Genomic DNA, 16,494 nt, shown 5'->3' with positions numbered 1-16,494 from the left:
CCCCCCTCATTCTTTTAGTGAATGTCAAGGAAACCTTTTAAGTATTATGAAAGGAGTTTTCTGAATTGCCTCCCCAAAGCATGACAGCCATAATGACTAACAGAAATTTTCTCACCTGCTGAGCAAACTACCTCAGCAATCTGTGCAAAGTCAAATGCTATTACTGCCAAGATGGGATTTTGAATTCTACAAATCTTGGATCCTTCTTCCTAGAATATAACCAAAACAAGATTCATGAAACCAAGAAAAATGCTGCCAAGGCAATTACATTGTTGCTTTCCAATTCCTGACTGTTTTAGAAGGCAAATAGCATTGGGAACCAAATTCTGTCAAGAATTAATTATGGAATTAGGTGATAATGACAAAGATGACAGAGAATTTGAGCCAATTTGGAGAATTAACTGAAGAATTAAAACTACAGTAACATGGCAACAATTGAGAGGATTAATAGTACTTACAGTATAGCTTTTGCCCTGATTTCAGCACGAGTAAACGATGAAAATTCTGAAACTCCAAATATCAGTCTCAGACAGAGAGGTGAGAGAACTGACTTATTAGAAGCAATTCCCAAGATTGATAATAGTAGCTCACACTTATCTAATGTTTCTTGTACCGTGTTGCAATGATCTCATCCCTGCTCTGAGCATGTTATAAATACTGACCCCTTTATCCTTCCCAAAACCCTATAAGGCAAGTTCAATTATTATTTTGTTTCTTCCTAATATATATATATATATATATATATATATATATATATTTTTTTTTTTTTTTGCGGTCGCGGGCCTCTCACTGTTGTGACCTCTCCCGTTGCGGAGCACAGGCTCTGGACGCGCAGGCTCAGCGGCCATGGCTCACGGGCCTAGCTGCTCCGTGGCATGTGAGATATTCCCGGACCGGGGCACGAACCCGTGTCCCCTGCATCGGCAGGCGGACTCTCAACCACTGCACCACCAGGGAAGCCCCCTAATATTTTTATGGATGAGGCAGACAGATCTTCTCAGCGTCAGAAACAAGATTTGAACCCAAGCTTTCTGGTTCTAGAGTTTTATGATTTTAACAACTGTGTTGAAAGAAAAGAATTTTACAACATTCCTTTTTGAAAAATATGCTCTCTTGACATTTTTATGCTTGGCTGTTCAGAGACAATAAATGAAATATTTTATGTATTATTTAGTTTCCAGAAAATATAATCTTATTTTCAAACCCCTCTTCCTTCTATTATGACACTAGTTCTCCATTATTGAAAAGCCATCCTAGTCATCATTCATTTTTACTCCAAAATATAGTAATATTATTAGATTTACTGTCAATAAGGACCTGCTTACACCTGAAGTATTTGAGATACAAATGTGTACAACAGGATGTTGAATAAATTTCTGAGATTCCATGACTCTGACACTTAGCAGTTTCAGTGATGATATCTTTGACAGTGTGTTACTGGTGGGAATTCTTTTCAACTATACCATAAATATATTTGGAAAATATTCCTATGTTTTGTGATTTCAGTTTAGAGAGAGAACTGCTAAATGAAAACAGGAATTTAATGGATCAGGTTGACTTTTGAAAAAAGAATTAAAGAATATTACTCAGCTATAAAAAGGAATGAAATAGTTCCATTTGCAGAGACTTGGATGGACCTAGAGATTGCCATACAGAGTGAAGTAAGTTAGAAAGAGAAAAACAAATATTGTGTAATATTGCTTATACGTGGAATCTAGAAAAATGGTACAAATGAACTTATTGACAAAGCAGAAATAGAATCACAGAAGTAGAGAACAAACTTATGGTTACCAAGGGGGGAAAGGAGGATGGGATGAATTGGGAGATTGGGATTGACATATATACACTACTGTGTATAAAATACATAAGAAATGAGAACTTATTGTTTAGCACAGGGAACCCTACTCAATGATCTGTGTTGACCTAAATGGGAAGGAAATCTAAAAAACAGTGGATATATGTATAGGCATACTTGATTCACTCTGCTGTACTGCAGAAACTAATACAACATTGGAAAGCAACTATACGCCAATAAAAGTTAATAACAAATAAAAATTTTAAAAAGGAATATAAGACTAAAATCCACTTGTGTTACTATCTTGGCTCTCTTTGAATAGCAGAATTTCAATTGTGTCCAGATAGTCTTGCCACAGTAAGAATCTTTATCCTCTTCTCAAGCCTTCTCAGACAGGCTGCTTGACCTAAAGAGTTGAAAAATCTCTTCCTTTTCCTTTTTGACTTAACCCAGAGGATAAAGCATGTGGGTTTATAAGCTTGTCATGACGTCTTAAATTTTGAACTTTGATAATTCTAGGCTTCATTCCAACCATAGTCTTGGCTCTTGGTTGTCTCCTACAGGTAAGATGTGCCATTTATGGATTCAGAGGAATCATTTTCCTTTCTACTAACAAGGATGTAAAATCTTGAAAACTTGACATGATTCTGGCATCTCTCAGCTGCAGTCAGTAATAAAATTCACCTGCAGGCTTAGTCCAGCCAAATTCCTGAACACTTAAGAACTTCTGATCAACAGAAACATTGGCATCTGGATCTTACCTTATGTCTCTTCTTTTGGCTGGATTTGTATATTCAGTCTTTAGTTTCTGGGTTCAATGCTCCACTGTCCCTATGGGATGAAAATCTTTCCTTGAGTCCTAGACTGCTTGCCTTTTGCCAGTTTAATCTCATGTTTTCAATGCTCATGGTCACTAGAATCTATGTGTGAATAGTTTAAGCTTAATGAGTATAAACACCTTAACTCTGCATTTCTAACCATGTGTCTTATCCATATAGTCCTTGATTACTGAAGGAAAGGCAATCCTCTTGTAAATAGAGTCTGGCTCCATATTTAATATTTGATTGCTGGTATCTCCTTCTACCCTACATCTGGGAAAGCTGATAAGAAAGCCTACTTTCTCTCTCCTTTGATGCCACTGGGAAGATCAAACCCCATAAGCTCCAGCTAGTGCATGGGAGTCCTCACCACAGCCTCATTCCCTAACCACCTTAAAACCCCAAGTTAGTCTCTTTTCTCTGTTCTCTCAAGCCCTTCTCACACCAGTTTCAGAACTCACCCCTGTTCTCCCAGAAAGTCTCTGTGTGACTAATAAACCTTTCATAACTTCTTGGTGCATATATGACATCATTAGGATTGACATCTGAACCAAATTTGGGATGAGTGTCTATTCTGCTTCTTTTGAGTGACCAAAATTAGTTGTCATTCTTCTTGGGACTTTTCTCATTTTTTTATTTCTCTATATTTCCTGTAGCCTGATTCCTTTTGATTCTGATTTCATTTCTGAATCCTTTCAACTTTTTTTTTTTCTGGAAAAAGAAGGCTTATCTACCTATTTCCTCACCCTCTTCATGGCCTTTTTTCTCTACTAGCTTGCGTTCTCTTAATCCTGGATCTGCCTAAGGATATCACTTCCTCTACAGGACTCAACAATGGACAATATTCGTTTTACCATACCCATTGTGGATAATCCCACCTGGCTTTTACCATTCCAATTATGCATCACCCCTTTTCCACAAACAAACTTGTACTGAAGAGTTCTATGCCTGGTTTAGATTTTCATTCTTTATCCTAGATATTTTCACCATATATCTAGGAAACATCAATAATTATGAACAAAATCCATCCAAGTAACCAGGTGCTAAATTCCTGGGCTTCCTCCATTTACTGGCTTCACCCATGCTCTGCTTCATTATTTTCTTCCTACACCATTTCATGACCCTTCTTTTATCAGGCAGACCAGCATAAAAGAAATCTTAATATCAAGCAAGATTACTCTCTGTCCAATAAATCTTGTCCTTCCAAGAATCTCACACCCTCACATTTACTAAACTTTCTAATTAAAGTCCTGAGGCCACCAATTCTTTGACCTCTCTTTTCTTCCATCTTAATGGAAGCTCAGCAATATTAAGTCAGTATCACACAGATAGTAACTAGACAATTCCTTGGTTTGCTTGGAAAATAAAGTTATTATGCATGGTCTTTCTCAACTTTCCTCCCCTCTGTCTGCTCCTCAACTTCATTACTATCTATACTTACTTCCTTTTCTGTAATTCCAAAGAATGAGATCCCTCTTCCTATTCGTAGGCAACCTCTGACTCTATCAATGTCTTTGACCTCATTAATCCCTGACTCTTTTGGAATCTTGTACCATCAGTGAGCCACACTCTAGCTTTTCTATCTTCAACCAGTTTTTAGCCTAAGTATCTCATCCTTGAATCACGTTACTCCCAAGCTCTTATCCTTCTCAAGCCATTCTAATCCACGATTTCAAAATAATCAGCAACAGTCTCTATCTCCATTTTCTCACCTCCCCTTCCCTCCAAAATAAATCATAAAAATCTATGTAAATTTTTGGCTTACATGGTACCAATAACATCAATTCTCAAATGCAATGGATTTTCTATTATTTTCTTCCTTAACCTTTATTCTGTATTTAATTGGCAATTCCTTTCATCTTGAAATGCTGTTTCTCTTTGATTCTGTAACATCATTCTCTCCTGCCCTCTTCATACTTTTGAAGATACCTTTCTGGTCTTGTCTATCCCCTCCTTTTCCTCTACCCATTATGCTCTTATTACTCATATGTTTTCCCATGACAAGGGCATCCAGTTACATAGTTTCATGCTAATCACACTCATATGGATTGCTCAAGTCATCTTCATATATCTACATTAAATTTTGCTGAACTCCTTCACCTGAATATGCCCCAAGCTCTATATATTGATTATGTGCCAATTAAATCTCCACTTAATTCTGTACCATTTGAGTTGCTCGACTCTGTCATCTCTCGAGAACTTAGCTGTCGTTTTCACTTTTCTTTTACCTTCATCCACCACTTTCAGTTATTTACCAAGTCCTAAATATTTCACATCCAATATATATATGAAATAAAGGCATATTTCACATTATGTGTATATTATATCCATTTATATCTGTCTATATCTATCTGTCTGTCTATCACTCCTCTGCTTTCATATCAATCTTTCTGCCCTAGTCATGTCCCCCAAATCTCAAAACTGGATTATTGTACTAATTCCCTAGCTAATCTCTCTGCTGTCATTCTTCACTCTTTGGATTATGCTGGTTTCAGTGTTCTGTAAATACAAACCCAACTGTGACAATTCTATTGAAAATCCTACCTTTACTCCACATTTTCTAAATATGGTTTACCAGGCATTGTAAGGTTTGGACCTACTCATGCAGACTTACTTCCTGCTATCTTCCTTTATACCTTTCATACTCCAGCAGCAATGAATTGCTTATATTTTCTCTATACCTCAATCCCTCCCCAATATATCACACTGCTTTTGCTTATGTTTATCTTTGCCTAGCTATCCCTTCCTAGGCATAGGCCTTCTCCTTCCTCCACTCCCCCAGTCTACCTGGAAAACTTCTACCTCTACTTATCTTTTAAGATTCAGATTAGAGGTCACTCTTTCCAAAGCCTTTGCTCTGACCTCTCTAGGCTGCATTATGTGTCCCTCTTCTGTATGTCTTTTACTTATTAGACTCTATACCATGTTTTTTGCCTATCTTTACCATTAGATTATGATATCCTTTAGGGCACAGGCTATGTCTCATAAATCGTTGTTACTCCAGCACCTAGCAAAGTTCCTGACACATGGCCAATAAACTTTTATTGCATGGGGAGTCTTCAAGCCATAAAATGATTCACAGGAGAATTAATGGAGAAGTAACATGGTCTGAGCACTCCTTTGGGAATCAGTACTCTGTGTGATGTTGGTGAGGTCACTTAACCTTTCTGTGTCTCTATTCTTTCAGCCGAAAAGAGACCACCTACATATTAAGATTCTTTTTCAGCTCCATATTTCTATGAAATGTGTACTCTTCATGCTACACTTACATTTTTGATTATAGAAATTTAACAACTCCCTTGAGATATTTTCAGACATTACACACAGTAACTACACTGAAGTTAGGAAGTTATTTTGAACCAAGTCATTTATACAGATAATGTTCCCTAGGAAAGTAATATAAGTAAATGTGAATTGAATAAATAATAAATTTTTGTGACTTAAAAAAATTTCTTGACAATATTATATATGCAGTGGAAGTACTAAACATATACATATATGTATATACTTATTCAATACATTCTATATATAAAATCATACATATAAACCATACATATTTCTCTCCAGTAATTTTTTTTTGCTTCTGTAGCTATGGTCACTTTTTTCTTGACACTGGATTTAGAAGGTTCTTCCTTCTGTAATGTTTTATTCTCTTTAAGGTCCAACCCAAGCACATTTCACCTTAAAGAAATCAGCATCGAGTCCTTCTTCCTCCTCCTCATCATTTCCATCCAAGAACTGCATAGAAATATCCTTGATCTTCTGTACCTCATCAGTGTTAGAGACCAATTGAGCTTGAGCTCCTTTTGCTTTTCCCAATTTCTTTTTCCTTTTTTATTCATCTTCTTTTTTTCTTCTTCATGATTAATGCAATTAACCAGTCTCTACTCTGCCCCTTCTGGTCTTTTCCCACCTTTTTGAAGGATGAACATTTTCTCATTGAAGTAAGCTCTAAATTCTTCCACTTCATCATTGGTGAGGGAGGGAGCTCTTGGCTCAATTACTTTATTATCTTGACTTACTACCAGTTCTTTGGTGGGTTGTTTCTGAATTTTCTGAAGAAATTTTACCCATGGTGACACAGCAAGACTAAGAGACAGGCACATTCAGGCATAGGTAACATGCCCACATTAAATACATTTTATCCTTCATTAGATATACTGAATGTATGCAGAGAACAAAACACCTTTGAGCTCTTTCTTTTGATCTTGGGGCTAAAAAAATTCCATTATTTTTCTGGATGTCTAAAAGTTTTATTCTGGATTTATTTTGATTTTCTTCATAGGCACTTTCTTCTGGAGAAGCTGCTGTACCACCTCTCTTCCTTCTGAGGGAAGCAAAATTAATAAAGTGTCACCATTCTCTTTGCACCTACAAGTTTTATGTGTTGGTGTCCTATGGACAAACCCAAGAACCCAATTCACAGCCAGGAATCCATCCCCCTGGCTGTAATATCAGCAGCAAAGAGTACTGCAGATCTCTTGAAGGCAAATTCATTATAGTAACTTCCATTCTCCTCACTGCTGCTGTCACACATGGAGGGCAAGGATAGAAATATCAGGAAGACCAATAGCTGGCAGATCTTGTTACAAATACTAAACTTCTTTGCAACTGAAGAAAAATGTAATGTGCTTCTTATTTAGGCGGCTTCTCAAAAAGGAATATATCCCACTTCTTTCTTACTGCAGCTCACAATCTATGTAATTCTGTTTCAAAGTGACAGGGGTGATGTATTTTGCTTTTTCATGAACTTTATATATATATATATATATATATATATATAAACATACATGTATGATTTTTGTCAAAAAAGTGTAAAACATAATCAAATATCTACAAGGTTTTATTTTTTGGGGGGGGGTTGGGTGGAGGGAGTATGAATACTTCAGATAAGCTATGTGTTAAAACCAAACCATTCTTCCTTAAACCAACATTTTGTTTTTAGAATCTACTGAATTCCGAGACTTTTATTATATGCAGTGGGAAGTCCAATCATCAATAACAATTATATCACAATTATCAATTTAATTCTATTTTCATTCTACTAAATACTTAGTTTATGTGTCTGGGGAATTTCTTACTCATCTCTCTATGTTCCTGGTAGAATATAAGTTCTGGAAATTCACCATTTGAATTAAGATTCTGGCCCTGCATATCCCACCCGTGTGGCCTGAGGCAAGATATTTGAATTTCCTGTGGCTTAGATTCCTCTTCCATAAAGAGGAGAGAAATATCAGAGAACCTACCCATATATTGGATTAGGCAGATCCCCAAAGCACACTCTGGAAGAGCCCATGTAATCATAACCCAGGAGAATGCGTAAGCTACAGTGGTTATAAAAGGGGATTTCAAAGTGGAAAATGAATTCAGTACTGGATATTCTGTGAAGTAGCATGGAAAGAGTTTTGAACTTGGGTCAGGTTATTTTTTGCTAATCTTTCTCATTTTAATAAATGTGTTTCTTTTCTTTCACCACTTCTCAGTTCCACCTCCTGTGGAACTGGAGGTGCCCTCTTGAAGGCCTCTCCCGTTGCGGAGCACAGGCTCTGGATGCGCAGGCTCAGCGGCCATGGCTCACGGGCCCAGCCGCTCCGCGGCATATGGGATCTTCTCGGACCGGGGCACAAACCCGTGTCCCCTGCATCGGCAGGCGGACTCTCAACCACTGCGCCACCAGGGAAGCCCCTAAAACCTTATTTTGATACACATTGTCTCACTTAAATTTCACAGTTACTAGTGACTTGCACGTAAATTTTCTCATTTAAATAAAAAAAAGGGAAATAAAGCTGATTGGCTTGTGCAAAGTTACACAGCTAATCTTGCTAGAAATCATGTGACCAAACTAGATCCTGCAGATGATGCAGGACAGAGACCCAGTTTCTTTGTACTGATCAGGGCTCAATCTGCAGAGCAAATATAAGGGAGAGCTATTCATTCAATAAATACCTAATAGATACCCAGCAAGCACCAGGCATTGGTTTAGGGGTTGAGGATAAAGCACAGACTAATACAAGCTACAGTCCTGTCTTTGTGGAGCTAACCTTCTAGATGGGAAAAGCAGAAAATAAACAAAATAATGAGCAAAATATGTTACATGTTATTCTGGACTCAGAATAAAAATAAAGTAGGTATGGGGGATAAAGAGTACCCATGTGCTATTTTTGAATGGTTAGAGAAATTCTCACTAGAATGATAACATTTAATTAAAGCCCTGTAGAAGAAGGACAGGGGTGCCCTGAGATCTCAGAGAAGGGCTTTCCAAGTAAAGGTAATTATAGTAAAAGGCCCCTTGATAAAGCAGAAGTGGGAACTCCAAAGTTGCTTCTCCTCCACTGAGCCCTCTTCTACCTCTCTGGGGATGGTAGGTACTTTAGGGTCTGAAAAACATTAATATAGTCCATTCCCCTCAGTTTAATGATTGAAAACAGAGTTTCAGGGAGTTTAAATGATTTACCCAAGAACAAAAAAATTTTTAATGGCAAAAAAAGAACAAGGAGCCCAGTTCTGTGCATTTTTGTAACATATGCTCCCATTTACTTCCTACATTGTTCCTACAATATTAACATCTGAAGGGTCTCCTATCTCCCACTCAAATTCTGAACCAGTTAAGAGATATATGAAGAAGTTTATCCTATGGAGATAAAAATATAACTCATATAATTGATGGAGAGCACAGATCACTGTGTGATAACAAAAGGCAGCTCCCCAGGATCAGGGCTCACCTTGTCACAGGTAGCACTGCTTCCTCCACGTGGAAGGAGCCTTTACCAATAAACTTAACCACTGGGGACAAAAACGGGCCAGAATACAAGCTTCTTGGAGGCCAGATTAAAACTGAATGGGTAATAGGTTGAGCTCTACCTACCTAGTTTCTACTCCCTAAATTTCTAGATTACTATCTTCCAGGGAAGTGAGAGGTCAGTAAGAGTCCAGTGCTACCTTAATATAAGACTCTTGTTGTAAAATGAAACATCGGGAGAATGGGTTTAGTGACTCCCCCTAATGGTATAAGGGGCACAGGTCTGATGAGATCACACATCATAACATATGGTTTTATTTTGTTTAAACGTCTGGTTTTAATTTTTGATTTGTGTATTATTCTATGAAGAATAACATTCTCATGAACGTATCTCAATATTTGAGTACATATCAAATTTATAAATATTATATATTTCCTTGTGGCTTTGTAATTTATAGATGAACTTACTTATTTCTGAAACTGAAAGTTACTGTAGTGAGATGTTATGTGAGGCAAAACCAAATGGGGATAAATCTTGAAACAGCATTTTCCCCTATCACCCTGAAAGAGCAGAGTAGAAGTAATTGTCATATCTTTAAAACAGGAGATATCCCAAGAACAGGGTGGAAGTTGGAGTCTTAGAATCAGTGAGACCTTGCAGGACTTATGAGAATCAAATAAAGAAGCTGTGAATAGACAATTGATGAAGGAAGCTTGTGGTAAAGAGGGGCTTGAAACACATACCCTCCAGGTAATAATATTTACCTAAGTAAATTCCAATACATTTTGAATCTCTGATTAAAAGAGGATTACTAGGGCTTCCCTGGTGGCGCAGTGGTTGAGAGTCCGCCTGCTGGTGCAGGGGGCACGGATTCATGCCCCGGTCCGGGAAGATCCCACATGCTCACGGCTAGGCCCGTGAGCCATGGCCGCTGAGCCTGAGCATCTGGAGCCTGTGCTCCAGAACGGGAGAAGCCACAACAGTGAAAGGCCCGCGTACCGCAACAAACAAACAAACAAAAAAGAGGATTACTAGATATTTAATTTAAAATAAATATTCAATTTAATTCAAAAACAAGTTTAGCACTTGGCAGCATCAATTTCAAGAGCAACCATTGAAAAGTCAAGGTACTCTGGAGGTTACAAAAACCATCTTTCTGTGTATATAATTATAATATATGGTTTCAAGAGCTAAGAGTTCAAAATTACTATAAAAATTAATATAAATCCTAGCTTCAATCCCCAAAAGAGAAAATTGCATATTCCTTCCCATTATTCTCTACTTTTCTTTGAATCTCAGATCTAACTTCTATCACTGGGATGTAGATCACTCTGGTGAAAGTCCTGCCTCCACTGTTGTTGATATTGTCACTAACTTCAACCCATCTTCTGATTCTCAGCTTAAATATCACCTCTGCAAGGAGCTCTCCCATGATCTTCAAATGATAATGAGTTCCCCCGGTTGTGTCTCTCATACTACTCTAAGATTCCTCCTGTCCCTTTTTATAACAGCCTCACTGTTGCTCATTTGGTCAATCAAAAATGTTTATTGAGCATATATTACATGTCAGGCATTTTTCTAGGCTCTGGATATACAATGGTGAGGAAGACAGGCTAGATTCCTGCTCTTATGGAGTACACATTCCATGCCACCAGGAATCTTAGTGGCTTTTCTTTTTTTTTCCTACTGATGTTTGCTAAATGTCTATAATAGCTGTTGATATATGTATGTGCTCAATAAATATTTATTGAATACATGAGTGAATAAATAAATGGAAATTATGGGGAATAAATAAATAAATATATAAGATATTGATTAATGTTTTGCAGAGAATTCATACTGGATGAAAAAATTGATAGTGGATGACTTGTCCTAGATTGGTTGTTCATGGAAGACTTCTCTGAGGTTTTAACATTGAAGTTGAGACATGCCTGATAGAAAGAAATCTGTTTTACATGATTTACGTAGTCAAAAATGACCGTGCTTTGAAAAGTTCAAGCAGTGGGGAGAGGCCTAGAGTTTGAGAAACCTCAGAGGGAGAGAATGAGAGTGAGGGAGAGGGGATGAGAAAGAGGGTTGGGGGAAAGAGGGGAAGAAGGAATGAAAAAGAGAGAGAGGCAGGGAGAGGAATAAAGAGGAGAGGAGAGGAGAGGAATGAAGAGAAGAGAGGAGAGGAGAGGAGAGGAGAAGAGAGGAGAAGAAGGGAGAGGAGAAGAGAGGAGAAGAAGGGAGAGGAGAGGAGAGGAGAGCTGGCAAGATGAACCAAGGCAACAAGCATGAGAGATGAAGCCATTTGGAAGTGGATCTTCCAGTCATAACTATCACCATGTGCATCAGAGATGAACCATCCAAATTCCTTTCCCACAAAATTGAGAGTAAAGGTAAAATGGCTTTTTAAGTCCCTGTGTCCTAGAGTTGTATCACAGCAACAAATAATTGAAATGTGCCTTTCACAGTCACTGTAGCATCCACAAAGCTCAATTACCAGCCCACACTAGGTGAGGAAAAAAAAAATGGAGAAATCACATCACTAGCTCTTCTTAGACTCGAGTTTTTACTTATTTATTTATTTTATTGGAGTATAGTTGTTTTACAATATTGTGTTAGTTTATACTGTACAGCAAAGTGAATTAGCTGTATGTATACATATATCCCTTCTTTTGTGGATGTTCTTCTCATTTAGGTCACCACAGAGCACTGACTAGAGTTTCCTGAGCTATGCAGTAGGTTCTCATTAGTTATCTATTTTATACATAGTATCAAGAGTGTATATATGTCAATTCCCATCTCCCAATTCATCCCACCACCCCCTTTCCCCCTTGGTATCCATATGTTTGTTCTGTATGTCTGTATCTCTATTTCTGCTTTGTAAATAAGATCATCTATACCAATTTTTTTCAGGTTCCACATACATGCGTTAATATACAATATTTGTTTTTCTCCTTGTGACTTACTTCACTCATATGACAGTAAAAATATGGAATGCTTCACAAATTTGCATGTCATCCTTGCACAGGGACCATGTTAATCTTCTCTGTATTGTTCCAATTTTAGTGTATGTGTTGCCAAAGGGAGCACGACTCTGAGTTTTAGTGTCTTTACATGTGGAGTAAGGGTGCTATATAATTTTCAGAATGTTTAAGAGAAGTAAATCAGGTAATATATGTAATATGTTTAATACTGTGCTTGCACACTGTAGCTACAGAAGTAGTAGAAATATGTTGTTCATTTCATTCACTGTTTATTCCCAGTGCCTAACCCATCACCTATTAGACAGAGTCCTCATTAACATTTTTTTAATGAATAAGAAAATGAATGCATAAAGCAATCTATTAGACACTGTTTAGGTGACTAGGATCATAAAGAATAACAGCTCACTATTTTATAGTGGCTATAGATATGCTGTCTGTTCTAATACAATAATGTAAGTGCTATAGTAATGGTCTGTGCAAGGGTTTATAAGAGCCAAGAATGGAGCATCAGATTTTGCCTGGAGAGAGAAAGTCAGGAAATATTTTACTAATGTAAGGACTTCTGTTAGCTCTGAGTCTTAGAGCATGCCAAATTGATCATTATGAAAACATGAAGTCAATTCATTCCTAACAAAGAAATTTTGTCTTTAAAAAAATAGACCAAACTGAGACTAATATATGACATATCAAGACACTTCAGATTGGACTTCTGAGGGACTTATATCAGGCATAGGATATAGGTGGGAGAATGACATGGTAGTCAGATAAGCAGAAATCAGATGATGAAGGGCTGAGCATGCCACCACAATGCATTTGCCCTTCATTGTATAAGGAATAGAGAGACAGTTACATGTTCTATTCAGAAGTCTGGCACTCTTAGACTCTCATTTTACGAAAGTTACTCTAGATCATTGTGAAGAATGGATTGGAAAGCTTGAGATGGAGGCATCTAAGATGCTGGTGCTGTTACCTCTCCTATTACCGAGGAGAGAAATAATGCTGACGTGAACTAAAGCAGTGACATATGATCAGTGAGTAAAGAAAAATTATGGAGAAATTTAATAGGGTTAATTTATTGGACCCGGTTGACTGATTATATATGGAATTTGAGGAAAACAGTGGAGTCAAGAGATTCATTTAGATTTTTGTAACTGAGAACAACATGATACAGTCAACAAAAAATTTCAGTACAATTTTGGATACTGTAGCAATTGAATATGGCCTTTCATAATAGTTCATAACAAATAACCTCAAAATCCCAGTGACTAATGAAACAAACTTTTTTTTTTTGCTCATATGACTACATGTCTGCAAGGGATGAGCTGCAGGGTGTGGGTGGAGCTCAGGTCTGTTCCATATGTCATTCACTCTCTTCAGACCAGAGGCTCGCTGGAGCACATATGTCTCATGGAAAGTCCAGGAGCCAGGAAAATAATCAGAAACATGCAGGGCCTCTTAAAGTGTAGGTACATATCCCCCATACTGCCAATCCCATCCACATGCCATCAGTGAAAGTAAGTAAAATGGCCAAGTCCAACATCAACAGGACAGCAACACACATTCTGTCACACCAGGAAGTACTACATAGTCATATGACAAAGGACATGGATACACAATTCTAATATAGGGAATCAAGTGAGGAGTTGGGAACAATGACCCAATGTCCATGATAGTCATGTCAGTGCATCAAGTAAGTATATCCATGAATAGAGCTGAAAAGAGAAACATTAGAGATGTCCACACTGAGTATCTTTCTTGCCACAAAGCTTCTTTACCCTCACTTCACAGTACTTTGAAATCATTGCTTTATGGGGCTTTCTATACTAAGTTAGTTGTTTTTTAAATCACATTTGCCTAATTTTTGTACTACTCCATGTAAAGAAAAATGCCATAATAAAAATCAAGCCAACTTTCTCCAATAACAACAAGAGATGAACAATGGCACTTGTAGATGAATGTTGATACTCATAGTCTCAAAGATTATTCCCCAAGAATGACCTATTCCTTGGAAACGAAATACCACTTAGGCATCAAGATACTGCTGTCTTCTTAAGGCCCAAATTTGGACTCATAATTGTTCTCTTACTAACTGCAAACTTGACCAGTACTATGAGGAAGAAGGAAGACAAGGCTTTGCCTAAGGGTTCAGGAATGAAAAAAGGTAAATAGTTCAAGATAGTATCAAGATAAGTTTAACTCCTCTTCACTTCATGATCCAGACAGGGACCCTTTTACCTGGTTCATATATCATGCTCTACAGCTCTATAACTACCTTTTCTGGTGGCTATACAGGAGTACTTGAGATTCTGCCAAAACCAGTTGAAATTCATATCCAAGAGAAGGGAACCCAGAAGTTCTTGATCAAACCATTGTGGTAGGCAGAATTAGGATTCCCCAAAGATGTTTGTATCCTAATCCCTAGATCCTCTGAATATGTTGGGTTACAAGGCAGTGGACAATTAAGTTGCAAATGTAATTAATTTTACTAATCTTTACTTACTTAAAGATCAAGATATTATCCTGTATTATCTAGGTGGGCTCAAGGTAATCACAAGAAGATTCTTTAAAATAAAAGAGAGAGGCAGAAGAAGAAATCAGAGTCAGAGAGAGATTTTAATATACTGTGTTGTTGGCTTTGAAGTTGGAGGAAGTGGCCACAAAGTAAGAAAGGCAGCCGTCTCTAGATTGGAAAAGCAAGGACCAGATATCCCTTAAAACTTTCAGAAGTGCAGCCCTGCTGACACCTTGATTTTAGCTCACTAAGACCCATTTCTGACATTGTACTTCTAGAACAGTTAAGATAATCAATTTCTGTTTTTTTAGGCCGCAAAATTTGTGGTAATTTGTTACAACAACAATAGAAAGTGAATGAAGTCCCATATCTTTTGCTGATGATTGATACCAGAAATACCAAACCCCTTTAAAGAAAGAGCTCTTCGGGCTTCCCTGGTGGTGCAGTGGTTGAGAGTCCACCTGCTGATTCAGGGGACGTGGGTTCGTGCCCCGGTCCGGGAGGATCCCACATGGCGCGGAGCGGCTGGACCCGTGAGCCATGGCCGCTGAGCCTGCGCGTCCAGAGCCTGTGCTCTGCAACGGGAGAGGCCACAACAGTGAGAGGCCCGCGTACCGCGGAAAAAAAAAAAAAAAAAGACGAACTCTTCAACAGGGGATTAAATTTATCTGATGGATAACCATACCAAAATGCAGTAAGATCATTGTCTTCCCATAAAAGACAAAGCCAGCAAATTAATATGATTTTCCCCCTTTAAACCATTTACCATCTATTCTTTAAGAATAGCTTCAAAAATACTGACATTCTGAGGCAAAACAACAAAAATGACACCACTTTACTGACTATGTCTTGGAAATATGGTTTTCTTCCCCTTCAGTAGGGAGAGAGGATCTACTAGGGAGGAAAATTCAATTTTCTTCAAATAAGTCACAAATTTAATTTACCCTTTGGGATTGTAAACTACCCATATAGGTAATAAATAAATAAATAAATAAATAAATAAATAAATAAATAAATAAATACCTCTTTGTATGTATCACAGTCCCAGATTTATGCTTTATGCATAATAAAAAATATTTATGCCTTGCTACCTCAATACCATAACATTCTTATCTCATTCAGTTGTCAGTGAGCTCAGATTAATGGCCATTTCATTTCTGACTCTCTAGAGTCTAACAAACATGCCTGACATATAATTCCCACTGCACCATCATTGTTGGATTCATTAATTAACCTTAAGTGCTTGTTGAATTGATCCATAACACTTCATAATTTATAAAAAGGTCTGAGGATGAGATTTTTGCAGATCTGATCCCTTTTAGATGTAGTTCATGCATAATGGGCAAGCCTAGGATAAGTTAGTAATATTAACATATTCACCATGTTAAATTGCTGGGACTATAAAAGATAATTACTGAAGGGAGAAAAATATCTGTAGGCACAGTTTTAAGAACAGAATGATTTCTCCTAAAATGTATTAAAATTGCTTGGCAGTAACAGTGTACATTGAGCATTTGATTATTTTTAACTGTTTTCATTTTTGTTCATTTTCTCTGTGCAGTATTCTTAAATAACTTCCACCAATATTTTTTTCTTTCTTTAGATCTTTAGATCTATGAAATGTAAATGAATTTAATCAATATGCTCAGAGGACTAA

General features: G+C 37.4%; 1 non-coding gene and 1 pseudogene across 1 annotated transcript; both read right to left on the bottom strand.

Annotated features, from left to right (window-relative positions):
- Positions 1–6,125: 6,125 nt before the first annotated feature.
- Positions 6,126–7,436, bottom strand: LOC132426303 (probable ATP-dependent RNA helicase DDX10 pseudogene; annotated as a pseudogene).
- A 4,888-nt stretch (positions 7,437–12,324) lies between these two features.
- On the bottom strand, positions 12,325–12,431 carry LOC132426385 (U6 spliceosomal RNA). Its single transcript, XR_009519679.1, has one exon. It is a non-coding gene; the product is annotated as a U6 spliceosomal RNA (small nuclear RNA).
- Positions 12,432–16,494: the final 4,063 nt, after the last annotated feature.

This window comes from Delphinus delphis, chromosome 5, assembly GCF_949987515.2.
Source record: "Delphinus delphis chromosome 5, mDelDel1.2, whole genome shotgun sequence".
Taxonomy (NCBI): Eukaryota; Metazoa; Chordata; class Mammalia; order Artiodactyla; family Delphinidae; genus Delphinus; species Delphinus delphis.
Note: the sequence above shows the minus strand (reverse complement) of the source record. Positions and strands in the feature narration are given on the sequence as shown.